The following is a 17,375-nucleotide window of genomic DNA, read 5'->3' on the forward strand; positions in this document are numbered from 1 at the left end:
TCCAGACTTAAATTTCTGCTGATGAAGCTGGTAATGTTCATGCCCCTCACCACCCTCCAGCAGTCATGGCTGTAGAGAGTGAGCACAGAGGGCCCCCACAGTCAGACTTACTTAAGGATGGGCGATGGCTCACATAGGCAGCTACCAACTGCTTAGATAGGATGTCTCAATAGTAGTTGAGTTTATCCTCCCTCTCAGTAGGTGGAAAAAGGCCCCCATTTTGGTCCAGTGGCGAGGGTCTAACATGGTGGAGAGCGAGTAGCCACTATGCAAGCAACTCAGCATGCTTCTGGTCATTTGCGCAAGGGACTCAGAGGGACTTCCTGCCTCCATCTCCTCCTGCTCCTCCTGTCCCTCTCCTGTCACTTGGGGAGATAAGCCACCTATTTCTGTATACAATTCCTGGGTGTTACAGGGCTTAGGTGGCCATGGAATGTACTGTATGCTCCACATCTCCTTTCCCCTGGCTAGCCAGATTTATCAGTATCTGCTCCAGGACATGAAGGAGTGGAATGACATAATTCATCCCGTAGCCCTGGTAACTGACAAATAAATTGGCCTCCTCAAAGGGCCTGAGCAAATTGTAGTTGTCACGCATTAGCAGCCACTGGCTAAGGCTACTTTCACACTAGCGTTCGGGTTTCCGTTCGTGAGCTCCGTTTGAAGGAGCTCACGAGCGGACCCGAACGCAGCCGTCCAGCCCTGATGCAGTCTGAATGGAGGCGGATCCGCTCAGACTGCATCAGTCTGGCGGCGTTCAGCCTCCGCTCCGCTCGCCTCCGCACGGACAGGCGGACAGCTGAACGCTGCTTGCAGCGTTCGGGTGTCCGCCTGGCCGTTCGGAGGCGTGCGGATCCGTCCAGACTTTCAATGTAAGTCAATGGGGACGGATCCGTTTGAAGATGCCACAATGTGGCTCAATCTTCAAGCGGATCCGTCCCCCATTGACTTTACATTGAAAGTCTGAACGGATCCGCGCAGGCTACTTTCGCACTTGCGCACTTGCGAATTTTTTTAAAGTTATTAATGCAGACGGATCCGTACTGAACGGAGCCTCCGTCTGCATTAATATGAGCGGATCCGTTCAGAACGGATCCGCCCGAACGCTAGTGTGAAAGTAGCCTTACTCCGAAGTTACACATGAGAGTACCCCTGTCCATCTGCATCATCAAGAAATCGTTCATGGCCTTCCTCTGCTCATATAGTGGGTCCAACATGTGGAGTTCCAATGTGTGGAAATGTAGCATATGAGGCAATGTTCTGGAACACTATTCTGCCTTTGCAGCTCAAAGAGGGCAAGTTTTGCAGGGTAAGAGTGGCTGAAGTGCATGCACAGTTTCCTGGCCATTTTCAAGATGCCTTGCAGTAAGGTGGAAGGCTTCAGGAGACAGATTACAACCAGATTAAAGATGTGCTCCATGCAGGGCACATGGGTCAGCCCTCCTTGACACAGCGGATTGTATTTTACTTGATCCTGATGAAGGGGAAACCTTGATCCCCGAAACGCGTTGAGCCATATAGTGTACATTAAAGGTGATTTGATCAGAAGCGCTGTGCCTCGCTGCTATCATTCACTGTGAATCTACAGACGATCCTGGCCGGGGGGATCCGTCACAGGTGTCATGTGCTTATCCTGCTGACGACCCCCAGTGAAGTAAGTGTCTCACTGGATGTTTCCCATCCATTTTAATCTCATGCTTTTATCTCTTGTTTTTAGCCTCGTGTTTTTAATCTCCTGCTGCTACTGGAAGTGACCAGTCCATTTAGTGGTCACATATCCCCTCTTTCATCTTATACGCCAACTTTACCACTCCCCAGTTCCTTTTATCTCATGGTTATTTCTAAACTTATTTATATCCTATACTCTTGATATATGCTTATCCACAAATCTTTGACCTCCCATAGGTCTGATCTATATAGGATCTGAGACCTTTTGCTACAGACTATTTTTGTATCCTAAAAGTAATTATTTATTTATTTATTTTTTCTACATTGTTTGTGTGTCCTAATCTTCCCTTTATTTTGCACCACTGCACCACCGGGACAGTACATTCTCCAACTACCTTTAGCTTGGATTGGCGCGCGCTTTCGCATTTTTCTCCCTTTCCCTTGGTCAGTTGAACTCCTTTCAACTCACCTTCTCCCTTGTGTATCTCATTTTTGCCACAGCGCAGACAGACTGTTCTTCCCGTTATCAGAGACCATAGTTACAATCTTCAGTTGTCGAAGAGACAGCCAGGATTGAACTTCTTGGTTGAGCAGTGAGTACGGAGCAGTTGCTCACTGGTCTGACTCTGTTTGTGTCCCAAGACAACCATGTCGAAAGACACATCTCGTGTGTGGAAAATATGCTAGTCTGTCTGAGAAGGGTCAAATCATTGGCATGCATCAAGCAGAGAAAACCGAATCTAAGGAGATTGCAGAAACTAGCAGGAAGAAATGTGGCGGGAATAAAATCCTGAATGATCGTGATCGGCGATCACTTAAACGCTTGGTGAAATCAAATCAAAGAAAAACAACAGTAGAACTCAGGGCTATGTTTAATAGGGAAAGTAAGAGCATTTCCACACACACAATGCGAAGGGAAATCAAGGGATTGGGACTAGAGTTGAGCAGACACCTGGATGTTCGGTTTCGACAGGTTCGGGACCCGAACTTGACCCCGAACCCAAACCCCATTGAAGTCAATGGGGACCCGAACTTTTGAGCACTAAAATGGCTGTTAAAATGTCATGGAAAGGGCTAGAGGGCTGAAAATAGCATGAAAATGTGGTTAAGAGCATGGCAAGTGCTCTGCAAACAAATGTGGATAGGGAAATGACTTTAAATAACATAAAATACGTAAGAATAAAAAATAATTATCTTGATCTAGGAGGGCAAGGTCCATATGGAGTAGGAGGTTGAGGAGGCGGTGGATGTAGCCTACACTGCTTTTTGGTTTTAAATTTATTTTTATTTTTTTAAATTAGGGTACACCCCAAAACATTGGGAAATATAACCCTCCAGTCGTGCTAAGGGCAAGCTCAGGCCATGTGCCCAATTTGGAGACCCAGAAGTTGCAGGGGCTGACCCCTGTCAGTCATTTCGTGTAGGCATGTGCATACTTACTGCCCCACCCACCATGTCGCACGTCCCCGTGATGTTCACCATCGAATTTGATATCTGCTTTCGATGTTCTTTTATGCGCCTACCATGGTGATCACTGGTGGCAGGAAATCAGGGTTCCAGGCCCGAGAGGAAGCGTGAGAAAGAGAGACCACATCCAAGGGAGAATTAATTTTTTCAAATTTAAAATTATAGAGCGTAAAAGTGGGACAACTTTTTAAAAGTTTAAGCATTGAATGAAAGGATGTGTCGCGCATCAATTAATGAAGAATTTATTAAATTGTATTCCCTGTCAACTATGCAGAGCAGGTGTTTCTATCCGGCAAAATTAGAAAAATGTCACCGGACAATGTAATTGACGATTTTTTATTTATTTATGTTCCTGTCACCTATGTAGAGGTGCCCCAGTGACATCCACCATCCATTTCGATATCTTCTCTATCAACTTTCAATGTTCTTTTCTGAGCCTACAATGTTGATCACGGTTATAGGCGAATCAAGGTTCCACGCCGGAGAGGGAGCGTGAGAAAAAGAGACCAAATTTAAGGGAGATAAATTAGAGGACGGCCTCTTCCCTTTTGCACCATGCTCCCTCTTTTCCTGTGCTGGTGGCTCTGTGCACCCACCGCCTCTTCCGCCAAACTACATAGGTCACTCGCATGACCTTGATTCCATGTGGGGTCGAGGACCTCATCGTCCTCCACATCATCTTCCACCCAGTCTTCACACCTACCTTCCTTGTCGGTCTGCACACTTTCGAAAGCCCCAGCAGTTGGCACCTGTATTTCGTCATGATCCGAGACGTGCTGTGATGGTCCGCCCATGTACTCATCTTGAAAGATAAGTGGTTGGGCATCGGTGCACTCAATCTCTTCAACTTCTGGGGCAGGGCTAGGTGGATGGCCCTGGGAAACCCTGCTAACAGAGTCATCAAAAATCAGAAGAGACTGCTGCATGACTTGGGGCTCAGACTGCTTGGCTGATTTGCAAGGGGGTGACGTGAAAGACTGATGGACATCGGCTGCAGGTGCCAACTGTGGTCTTTCAGCAGGAGACTGGGTGGGAGACAATGTGAAGGAACTGGATCCACTGTCAGCAACCCAATCTACTATCGCCTGTACTTGTTCAGGCCTCACCATTCGTATAGCCGCATTAGGCCCGACCAAATACCTGAATCAAACCCCTGTATTTAAAGGGTGTATCTCACATGGCCTGAACCAGACTAGGCCTCAATTAAAGGTTTGTTTGCCCAAAATGGCTGTATTTCAAATACCTGAATCAAACCCCTGTATTTAAAGGGTGTATCTCACACGGCCTGAACCAGACTAGGCCTCAATTAAAGATTTGTGCACCAAATGGCGGTATTTCAAATATCTGAATATAACCCAAATATAAAAAGGGTGTATATCACAATGACATATGCAGCAAATGCTGCCCAAAACTTTTTTTGCCCAAACGGGTCTTTGTTTAACCCCTTAAGGACTCGGCCCTATTTCACCTTAAGGACTTGGCCATTTTTTGCCACTGGTAAAATGAAGTAAAAAAAAACATTTTTATTTATAAAAAAATACCAAATTTACCAAAAATTTGTAAAAAAATTGCAAATTTCCAAGTTTTATTTTCTCTACTTCTATAATACATAGTAATACCTCCAAAAATAGTTATTACTTTACATTCCCCATATATCTACTTCATGTTTGGATCATTTTGGGAATTATATTTTATTTTGGGGGGATGTTACAAGGCTTAGAAGTTTAGAAGCAAATCTTGAAATTTTTCCGTAATTTTCAAAAACCCAATTTTTAGGGACCAGTTCAGGTCTGAAGTCACTTTGAGAGGCTTACATAATAGAAACCACCCAAAAATGACCCCATTCTATAAACTACACCCCTCAAGGTATTCAAAATTGATTTTATAAATGTTTTTAACCCTTTAGGTGTTCCACAAGAATTAATGGAAAATAGAGATACAATTTAAAAATTTCACTTTTTTGGCAGATTTTCTATTTTAATAATTTTTTTCCAGTTACAAAGCAAGGGTTAACAGACAAACCAAACTTAATATTTATGGCCCTGATTCTGTAGTTTACAGAAACACCCCATATGTGGTTGTAAACTACTGTACGAGCACACGGCAGGGCGCAGAAGGAAAGGAATGCCATATGGTTTTTGGAAGGCAGATTTTGCTGGACTGTTTTTTTTTTTACACCATGTCCCATTTGAAGCCCCCCTGATGCACCCCTAGTGTAGAAACTCCAAAAAAGTGGCCCCATTTTAGAAACTACGGGATAGGGTGGCAGTAATGTTGGTACTAGTTTAGGGTACATATGATTTTTAGTTGCTCTATATTACATTTTTTGTTAGGCAAGATAACAAGAAATAGCACCGTTTTGGTACCATTTTTATTTTTTATTTACAACATTCATCTAACAGGTTAGTTCATGTGATCTTTTTATAGACCAGGTTGTCACGGATGCGGCGATACCTAATATGCCAAAAAATCATGTTTTAGTGTTTCCATAGTCTGAGAGCCATAATTTTTTAAGTTTTTGGGCGATTACCTTGGGTAGGGTATGATTTTTGCGGGATGAGATGAAGGTTTTAATGGCACTATTTTGGGGTGTGTGTGACTTTTTGATCACTTGCTATTACACTTTTTGTGATGTAAGGTGACAAATTTTATTTTATTTAGCACAGTTTTTATTTGTGTTCATCTGAGGGGTTAGGTCATATGATATTTTTATAGAGCCGGTCGATACGAACGCGGTGATACCAAATATATATACTTTTTTTTATTTATGTACGTTTTACACAATAACAGCTTTTTTAAAACAAAAAAAAATGATGTTTTAGTGTCTCCATATTCTGAGCCATAGCTTTTTTATTTTTTGGGCGATTGTCTCAGGTAGGGGCTCATTTTTTGCGGGATGAGGTGACGGTTAGATTGGTTGGGAAACACCTTTTTGATCGTTTGCTGTTGTACTTTTTGTGATGTAAGGTGACAAAAAAATTGTTTATTTAGCACAGTTTTTATTTTTTACGGTGTTCATCTGAGCGGTTAGGTCATGTGATATGTTTATAGAGTCGGTCGATACGGACGTGGCGATACCTAATATGTATACTTTTTTCCCCCCCTATTCTTTACCAATTTTTTTTTTACTTTATTTGGGGAAAATTACGTTTTTGTTTATTTTTACTTGAAACGTTTAATTTTTTGGGGGAAAACTTTTTTTTTCCAACTTTATTTTTTCACTTTATTTTTTGTCCCACTTTGGAACTTGAACTGTTGGGGGTCTAATCCTTTACAATGCATTCCAATACTTCTGTATTGGAATGCATTGGCTGTATGAGTAATACTGTGTGTATTACTCATACAGCTTTCGGCCTGTGAGATCCAGGGGGCTTGATCTCACAGGCTCTTCACCGGAAGGCAGCGCAATGCCTAAGGAAGGCATCACGCTGCCTTCCATGCCGTCGGGTCCCCCCTACAGCCCCATGGGGATCCGATGGCACCACCTCCGCACCAGGTAAAAGCCACAAACCGCAGGTCTAAATTGACCTGCGATTTGCGGCGATTGCCGACACAGGGGGGGGGGCACAGGACCCCCTCGCCCATTTAGCCGAGGTGCCTGCTCAATGATTTGAGCAGGCACCGGGTTCCGATCACCGCCCGCCAGGAGGCGGTGATCGGAACTATACATGACGTACCGGTACGTCATGGGTCCTTAAGGACTCGGGAACCATGCCGTACCGGTACATCATGGGTCCCTAAGGGGTTAATAACTGAATATGGCAGCAGTATATAACCCTGGAATTTCAAACGTCAAGATGCTGCAAGGCCTGAAATATTGTGTATTTTGCCCCAAAAAGGGTGTTTTATTAATAGAAGAATATAAGCCATGTATATACAGGGTGTATCTCTCATGGCCTGACCTACACTAGGCCTCAATAAAAAAAATTGTGCACCAAATGGCGGTATTTCAAATACAGTCCCAATCAAAAGTTCATGACCACTTGAAAAATGGCAAAAAAATGTATTTAGCATGGCTGAATCTTAACAAGGTTCCAAGTAGAGCTTCAACATGCAACAAGAAGAAATGGGAGTGAGACAAAACATTTTTTGAGCATTCAATTTAATGAAAACAACAACAAAAAAAGGAAACAGGCTGTTTTTCAGCTGATCAAAAGTTTAGGACCACATGCCTTTAAAAGGCCAAATCTGTACAAAGATGTGGATTCATTGTCATTTTCTGTCAGGTAGTCACACGTTGTGATGGCAAAGGCAAAAAAACTCTCCTTTTTTGAACGTGGTCGGATTGTTGAACTGCATGAGCAGGGTCTCTCACAGCGCGCCATCGCTGCTGAGGTGGGACGCAGTAAGACTTTTTAAATTCTTAAATGATCCTGAGGGTTATGGAACAAAAAGTCAAGTGGAAGACCCAAAAAAATTTCATCAGCACTGAGCCGGAGGATCCAATTGGCTGTCCGTCAAGACACTGGACGATCCTCGACCCAAATTAAGGCCCTTACTGGTGCTGACTGCAGCCCCATAACCATCAGACGGCATCTGAGACTGAAGGGCTTCAAAAACAAAAAACGTCTTCAAAGACCTCGTCTCCTTGAACGCCACAGAACTGCTTATTTGGACTTTGCAAGAAAGCACCAAACATGGGACATTCAAAGGTGGAAGAAAGTTTTATTCTCTGATGAGAATAATTGTAACCTTGATGGTCCTGATGGTTTCCAACGATACTGGCATGACAAGCAGATCCCACCTGAGATGTTTTCTACGTGCCACAGTGGAGGGGGCGCCATAATGGTCTGGGGTTCTTTTTCCTTCAGTGGAATAATGGAGCTTCGGGAAGTGTAGGGGAGTCATACGGCCGCTGGCTATGTCAAGATGTTGAAGAGAGCATTTCTCATGACTGAGGGCCCTCGTCTGTGTGGTAACGACTGGGTTTTTCAGCAGGACAACACTACAGTACACAATGCCTGCAGGACAAGAGACTTCTTCCAGGAGAATAACATCACTCTTTTGGCCCATCCTGCGTGTTCCCCTGATCTAAATCCAATTGAGAACCTTTGGGGATGGATGGCAAGGGAAGTTTACAAAAATGGACAACAGTTCCAGACAGTAGATGGCCTTCGTGCGGCCGTCTTCACCACTTGGAGAAATGTTCCCACTCACCTCATGGAATCGCTTGCATCCAGCATGCCGAAACAAATTTTTGAAGTGATAAACAATAATGGCAGAGCTACTCATTACTGAGTTCATGTTTGGAGGTTGGATTTCTGTTTTGGGGGGGTTTAGTTTTTTTTGGGAGGTGTGGTCCTAAACTTTTGATCAGCTGAAAAACAGCCTGTTTCAGTTTATTTGTTGTTTTCATTAAATTGAATGCTCAAAAAATGTTTTGTCTCACTCCCATTTCTTCTTGTTGCATGTTGAAGCTCTACTTGGAACCTTGTTAGGATCCAGCCATGCTAAATATAATTTTTTGCCATTTTTCAAGTGGACTTAAACTTTTGATCAGGACTGTATCTGAATATAACCCAAATATATAAATGGTGTATCTCACAATGACATATGCAGCAAAGGCTGCCAAATAAACTTTTTTTCCCCAAATAATAACTGAATATGGCAGCAGTACTTAACCCTGGAAATTCAAACGTCAAGATGCTGCAAGGCCTGAAATATTGTGTATTTTTCACAAAAAAAGGTGTTTTACCTGAATAGAACCCCTGTATTTAAAGGGTGTATCTCACACGCCCTGATCCACACTAGGACGCTATCAAAGAATTGTGCCCAAAATGACTTTATTTCAAATAACTGAATAGACAGTATGTAAAGGCGGTATCTCACAATGACATCTGCAGCAAAGGCTGCCAACTAATTTTTTTTTGCCCAAACGGGTGTTTGCGTAATAACTGAATTTGACAGCAGTATATAACCCTGGAATTTCACACGTGCTGATACTGCAAGGCCAGAAGAATAGTGGAATCTGGCAAAAAAATGTGTTTTTAAAAATCAAGAAAATTATGTCTGTATTTCTAGCTTAAATTGCACGCTGACTAATCCAGATGTTGTAGATTGCCAAAAAAGTGTTTTTTTGGTAACATAATATGAAAGCTGTATATATTAAACTTGAATTTAACACTTGCAGATCAGGAAAATAGTGGTTTTGGACAAAAAAGTGTGTTTTTAAAAACCCTGAAAATGATGGCTGTATTTCTAGCTTAAATTGCACACTGACTAATCCAGATGTTGTATATTGCCAAAAAAAGTGTTTTTTTTGGTAACAGAATATGAAAGCTGTATATATTAAACTTGAATTTAACACTTGCAGATCTGGAAAATAGTGTTTTTTGGCAAAAAAAGTGTGTTTTTAAAAACCCAGAAAATGATGGCTGTATTTCTAGCTCAAATTGCACACTGACTAAGCTTGCAAATGCACCAAAAAAATTGTGATTTTCAATGTCCCAAAAGCTCAGATGCATTGCTAGTGCACTGAGCTTGCATAAAATGGCCGCCACCCACCTAACTGACTTATAAAAGTTTTTTTTTTTGGTCACTGGGCTCAGGGCAGGATAAAAAAATTGTGCCCTGCACGCACAAAACACAATGTATGTAGATCGCTGAGTTAGATTCAGGTTTTGAGCAAAGATTCTCTCCTATTCTCTCCCTGAAATCACCAGCAGCATCCTCTCCCTACACTAGTAACAGCAGAGTGACGTGCAGCGCTACGCGACTCCAGCTTATATAGAGGCTGGGTCACATGCTACACTGGCCAATCACAGCCATGACATGTTTGTTGGTTGGCTGTTGATTGGCTGCTCTGCAGCCTTTCAAAAAGCACCAAGAAAGCACCGAACACCGAACCCGAACCCGAACTTTTACTGAAATGTTCGGGTCCAGGGTCCAAAAATCCTAAAGTTCGATACGAACCCGAACTTTACAGTTCCGGTTGGCTCAACCCTAATTGGGACTGAACAGCTGTGTAGACATAAGAAAACCACTAATCAGTGAGGCAAACCAGAAAAAAAAGGCTTCAATTTGCTGGGGAGCATAAAGATTGGACTCTGGAGCAATGGAAGAAGTTCATGTGGTCTGATGAGTCAAGATTTACCCTGTTCCAGAGTGATGGGTGCATCAGGGTAGGAAGAGAAGCAGATTAAGTGCCTACTGTACAAGCCTGTGGGGGCAGTGCTATGACCTGGGGTTGCTAAAGTTGGTCAGGTCTAGGTTCAGCAACAGTATGTGCTCCAAGAATGAGGTCAGCTGACTACCTGAACATACTGAATGACCAGGTTATTCCATCAATGGATTTGTTCTTCCCTGATGGCACGGGCATATTCCAAGATGACAATGCCAGGATTAATCGGGCTCAAATTGTGAAAGAGTGGTTCAGGGAGCATGAGACATCATTTTCACACATGGATTGGCCACCACAGAGTCCAGACCTTAACCCCATTGAGAATCTTTGGGATGTGCTGGAGAAGGCTTTGTGCAGCAGTCAGACTTTACCATCTTCAATGCAAGATCATGGTGAAAAATTAATGCAACACTGGATGGATATAAATCTTGTGACATTGCATAAGCTTATGCGTGCCGTAATTAAAGCTAAAGGCGGTCCAACTAAATATTAGAGTGTGTGACCTTTTTTTGGGGGGGCAGGCAGTGTATAATATATCTCAATTATTTAAGATGTTACTATGTAATATAATATATTTGGAAAATAGTAGGAGGCAGTAGAAATCCTCAAATATTCTAAGGTCAGTGTCTTCCTAGCCCATTTCAATCATATCTTTAATTCACCAGAGTAATATGATGGACTATTTTACCATTAGTCCAATACAAATAACTGCATTGGATCAAATTATAACTTTTCAGCTCCTCTACATTGACAGACTCTTCCGTGTTATTTCTAGGAATGAATCCATGCAGATGAGACTACATTAAGGTGATGACTATGCAGCAGAGTTCGGATACATTATAAGAATTTAGATCACAAGGATGTGGAGTTATATAATATTATATGATTTATAGTTGATTCCTTTTGACTGCCTCTTGTGCCATGGAAAAACTAAGTCAGGGCTGCAGGGGTGGTGATGTTGATTTTTTTTTTTTTTTAAGGGAAATTCAGAGGTCAGTTGACTTGGGAGTTGGGAGGCAATTACCTAGATGTCTTTCATGTTTTTACAGATGTGATGTGACTCACAGTCGGACACCAATAACTGCTATGCAAGATTGGAATAGCTGAACGTATTCTGACCATTTAGAAGAATTATGACTCTTATGAAGAATTTAGAGTCTGCCCAACTTTCAAAAAGCACCTTGCCAGGCGAGCGGTCCATGATTATTAAAAAGTCAGCATTTTCTCCCATTAATAGCACCACTACTGTTCATAGGCTGTGTCTGGTATTGCAACCATGTACAAAGTAGTGTTTTTTTTAGGTAGCGTCTATCATACAAAATATACATTTTACCTAGCCTTGTCTTATCTCTAGCCCAGTTGGTGGAGGTTGATTCCTTTTGTGAAGAATACATTTACACCTGGCTGCTATTGGTATAGCCAGCATTGAATTTATTTAGGTGCTGGCAACATGTATCAGATAATATATCAATTATGCTCCCCCCCCCCCCTTCCTGAGTCATTTGTGCAGGTAAGGATTAAGTACAGTAATATAATTTATTATAGTTGTACCTCTAATTTCCCCCATGCTGTTTACAGTATACTGTGCACCTGCTTCTTGTCAAGAGTACATTATAAACTCCTGATGATTACTGCTGCATTTGTTATGAACTAAGCCAGACATACCAGAGGACACATTCTTCCCAGAAATGAAAAGGATTCCAGGTCCGCCGAAACATACGGCAGTATGATGTTATGATTTCTCATTCTTTGCACGCTCTCAGTCGCCACTCAGAAATAGCTTATGCCGGTATCACCATTATTTGGACTATAATTCTCCACTGGTACATTCCTAGAGATTTTAGACATGAACATGTCATAAAGAATTAAAGTTTGTTACAATGATTATTGTTTTTTTGTAGAAGTTCAGGTCCCTTGACTATGAAATAGATGATTCTGGAGCTTCTATATTTTATGAGACCGAGGAGGGGTAGGTGAGGGGTAGGCAGAAGAGGCATTTGCCTAGGGCGCTACTAAGGGAAGGTGATGCAATTTATGGAATTTAAACAAAAACAGGAACCATGTTCTTCCTTTTTAAATATTCACCAATTAGTGTGTCGCAGTCTTGGAGGAGTGGAGTGGAGGATAGGAATGGTAGTGGCTCTGGCTGCAACAATTATTCAAATAAATCACTGTGGCTGTCCCCACACAGATGCTCACTAGGGCCGGGCAGTGAAAGGAGGGTGCAGTCTTTCTTCTCTCAGGACACACCCTGATGTTGGGGCTCCTGCATGATGGTAGTTGCAGTATCCTTGGTGTTATATGTTTGGTAGTGGTGCATGGAAGGATATTTAGGTGCTATGCCCGGCCAATGGTGCTGAAGTCAGTAACCAGTGTGAGGGATTACTTCTATCTCCAGGGTCTCAGTCGCAATATTCTCGCTGACAACCGCGTGGAAAGTCCAAACAGTGGATTTACTTTAACACAAGCACACACACAAAACAATAAAAATGAACACCTGCCAGTCTAGGCTGTAGCTAAACATTAACAAAGTATCCCTGACTCACCTACAAGACATAGTTCATACATGGAGCCAGATGCACCTTTCCCAGCCAGTCAGTCCACAAGGCTCCTTGCTGTAACAAGCTCAATGTCTCTTGTGGGGGATTTATGCTCAGTAGTCCGCCTGACTATGGCCCTGCAACCCACTTCTCAGGTGTAGTTTTGTCCCCCAACTCCAGGCTATCTCCCAGCCTCGAGGTCTCTCAGCCAAGCCCGGCTGAAATCACACATCCAGAGCCTCACCCGGCCTCTGTTTGCAACCATGACTGACAGCCTGGGAGGGGCTTTTACTCGCCAGTAATGATCCCAGGTGATTACACCTGGGGATCCCTCATGCTAGGGAAAATCTGCCCTGGAATGGGAGGGGTGGATTGGGAGATCCCATTACTAACCTAGCTACCAATCCAAGAAAAATCCAGCCCTAAAATACTAAACAAAATAGTTCCAGCAACTATGCCTTGCTGATGCCAGCACCACTCTGGAACTTTTCTTATCTCACCCAGTTGAGGAACCTGGGTGAGATATACCCCTCTTCCGGGATCCTTATACACTTTAGCATTCACATCACCACACCAGGCTTAAAAAACGCTTAAGAACAGAATAGGAGTTGTAGTACGTCCAGCGGTATCAAAACACAGTTTCAAACAATTCACAGTTCAACTCTTCCCTGATAGCAATGTATAAATGTAAGCATGGATAGGGGTTGTAGTACTACTCCCTTCCTCCATCTCTTCACTGTCTCTATCTTTTTCTCTGAAGACTCTAAGGCTGGCAATACAGTACTTGCACGCTTGTCTGTAATTTACAGCTGAGGGGTTCACGGTTAAGATACGACTGGCCAGCACCCTGTCAAAATGTGAAGGGTGTTTTAGAAATGTTCCTGTCACTGCAGTAGTCTTTTCTAGCTTTAAACATTGAATACCTTACTGACTGACTCCAATGCCCAGTCAGCCATGCAGATTCTGGACCCCCTAGTTCTTTCTTTCAATCTCTTTCTGGAGTATTGTAAAGAAGAGATGGCTTTGTTGATTAAAAGCTCCAAGGAAAGAGAATGTATAGCACCTATCACTTCCTCAGCTAACAAAGACTTCACCGAACTAGGGGTGAACCTAAGTCTATCTCCTTAGCTTCCTAAAAGGCCAGAGTCAGGATTATTATTGACTGATCCATACACAGCTATAGTGACACCAAAATAAGTATCTATGAGATAAAATAATGCTGCTCCCATTGAACAGCTTCCAAGTCCAAAATTTGTTGTGGCTGGTATCCAGCTGGAAAGGACATTTGAGATAATAATCACAGACGAGTCAGTTTACTATTGTACTGTTTCCTAGTTGCTAAATTTCAGTTTGCTCAGGCTACACGCTCATGTCAGGATTACAGACCCATATTTTTTTTTTCCATGTGGTGCTATTTCCTAGCATGTCACTAATGTTACTAAATACTTTTATGTGTCCATTTCATGTTATAGTTTTACACAGTGTTTGTGGTATAGTTTAAGCACCTATACTTTACCTATTGCCATATAGTACAATACTGTTCATACCTATCTGTATATGACATTATGTTTAATTTTATCTTCTATAAAAATGTTTATAATAATCAAGTTTCAATAAAAAATCATATAAAAATGAAATAGTAATATTAATAGAAAAATAAACTTTATAAAAATATTACGCAAATAATATAAGAAAGTTATAGTATTTCCAAAAGAAAATCACATTTCCATTTAATGTTATAAGAGAACTGAAAACAAGTGATAATGTAGGCTATCAACACCACAATGCTTACTACGGGATACTACTGTCTATGCTCCTGAAGAAGGGGATTTTATATACATTCCCCAAAACGCGTTGAGCTTGTTTCTAATAAAGCACCTTATGTTTGGAAGCACCCCGGGTCATCATCCTTGTGGACGTGGTGGTTTTAACATACTACAGGCGATCTCGGCGAGGGAGGAGAGGGTGTCAAGTGTCTTGAGTTTATCTTGTACACCCCCCTCCCTAGTGAAGTAAGTGACAAATTCAATTAAACTGACCTATTATGATTTTTAGTGTATGTTTTAGGGTTATAATTCTAATTATTGTGTATACCTCCTATGTGTATAATTTTTATGAGCGAAAAGATAAGATAATTGCTCTTTTTTACACCAATTTTGCTGTTTGATTCTATTCACTTGGAAAACATACTGTGGCGCCCCATACACTTGTTGTTTTTAATGTTCAGACATACTGTCCACCATACCTGGTGAGTCCGTGCCACTCTTTTGGTTCTGTGGGTTGCAGCTCAACATCTTCCTGATCTCTTTTAGGTTTTCCATTGGCGCCCTTCCTTATCCTCTATCACCACTTGTCTTTCTATTCCACCACTATTCCCTTCCTATGTTTTTTTTTTTTTTTTTTCATTCCTCTCCTTTTGTGTCTCACTCCGTTTTTTGCTCTCTGGTCTTACTCCGAGATAAGCTTGTGAATCTATGAGAACAGATGTCACACTGATAGATTTCTTTTTCCAAAATGTTCCTATAAATTGTCCGGCAAATATAGTAATTCATTTCTTAAAGCTTTTAATTAAATCCACTCTTGTAAGCAAAGTTTGTTCTCTGTACACGTAGCTCTCACGTAGATGAATAAAAGTAATTTACTTAATGCCAGAGAAAGAGAATGGATTAGAGAGCTTTTGTGGCTATGATTTGTTGCCAGACATAATTTACTTATTATATGCCACAATTTTATCACTTGGTAGAACATTTTCATTACAGGAAAGTATAGACTGATTAGTGTGAGTACAAATGTTACAAATCAGCAGAGCGCACAGGAAAACAGAAGTTCAAGGATTTCTGATGAGCTAAAAAGGGAAAGCTGGAGATATCTGCTACTGATAGGATTACAAGTTTCACTTGAAGTGACCTTCCAGTTAAAAAAAAAATATATATTATATTAACTGGAGAACAAGCAGAACACTTACATGGTGACCTCCTTTTTCACCTTTTCAACTTCAGATCCACTGATTCCCAGACTCCTTTTCTCCCATGCAAGATAGTGGCACTACTTCTCAGACTATATGATGCACACTGTGCATTGGTAGCCCAAGACATTGCCTACTTGTCCAGCCCTGCTCTTGGATTAGTCAGCACCAGGGGCGGGGGGGCCGTAAGTGCTTTCAGCCAATCCCCTCTGCTTTGCCTCATTAAAGCCAGTTTGGCTGAGCATAACCCCATACTCTCTCCTGCGCCACCGCCACGTTATCATGTCATGCCGGCGAGACCCGGTGCTGGAGTTCATGGATCTCGCGGGAAGACGTGATGATGCAGCACGGCAGAGGGTATGACGGGATGTGTTTGCAACTGATTGTGCAAGCAGATACGGAGCGGCACAGAACAGAGGTAAGTATTTTTTTTATCTATGCCCACCCCATTCTGGGGGGGACACCCGGCATTATGAACTTTTTAGAATTTAAAAAGCGTTGGCTATATATATAGCAGAGGGGGCAAAATCAAATATATACAGAGTATAAGGGGTAAAATAAAATATATACAGAGTGAGAGGGGGGAATCATTCAACTATATACAGAGCTCAAAGATTGATTAAATTTATATCGTGGCTCACCCGTATCTGTCAATATGGTAAAGGTGCACTGTTTTTTGGATGAATCACCTATTCATCAAATGTAAAGCAGATGAAAATATATAGATAAAAAACAGGCACTCACCAATTGGCATGTCTATAGTGGATATTTTATATTCATTAAAAACACATATAAAATATAATATATGACTTAAAATATAAACAATATAAACAATATACTGAGGTCCGGGATCCGCTTACATAGACAAATTCATAAATGGATAAACAGTATATACAGATCAGACTATGCAAGAATTAATAGTGTAATCTGGTGAAACAGTGTCCTGTGACTGTAAAATAAGATAAGATTATAAGTGTTCTGTGAAAAAAGGTGCAGTTCTCCTGTAAAGAAAGTCCTCCTCCAAAGATAAAAAACTTGTGATAAGGATTTTTGTAAAGACCTTGCAATAGTTTGATATCTTCTTATAACTTTTTTGCATATAACATGTATCCAATGCTGTTATTGTAGAAATGAAAGTCTTCCAATTGTAGCAGCATACAAGATCCACACTCGCAGTAATACAAGGTATAGGTTAGTTTATAACTAGAGATCGGGTTTGGTTATTGGGGCGTCCCCCTCTTCCTCAACCCTCTTACCTTGTCTTCAGAGTGTAGCTGCCTTGAAAGATTGCCGTTCCAGCGCTCGCTGAGTCCGATACTATGTGTTTGCTGTTTCGTGTTCTCTGGTCTCAGCGTTCTCAGCGTGTAGTTTCGTCTCGCTTTCCAGGAAACACTCAGCTAGAGTCGCGAAGTCTCGCGATAAATTTGACTGGTTTCTGTTTCACTCGTATCCAGGCCAGCACATAGATCTTCTAGTGACTAAATAGTCTCTCAGATTCGGCTCGGGTTTTAGGTGGGTAGTTTATCGCTCTCAGGACCAGCCAGACGCGTTTCGAGGGGTCTCCCTCTTCCTCAGTGGCTATAATGCGAGTGTTACTACACCCTTCTTTAAATAC

The sequence above is a fragment of the Bufo gargarizans genome, chromosome 4 (genome assembly GCF_014858855.1).
Source record: "Bufo gargarizans isolate SCDJY-AF-19 chromosome 4, ASM1485885v1, whole genome shotgun sequence".
NCBI lineage: Eukaryota > Metazoa > Chordata > Amphibia > Anura > Bufonidae > Bufo > Bufo gargarizans.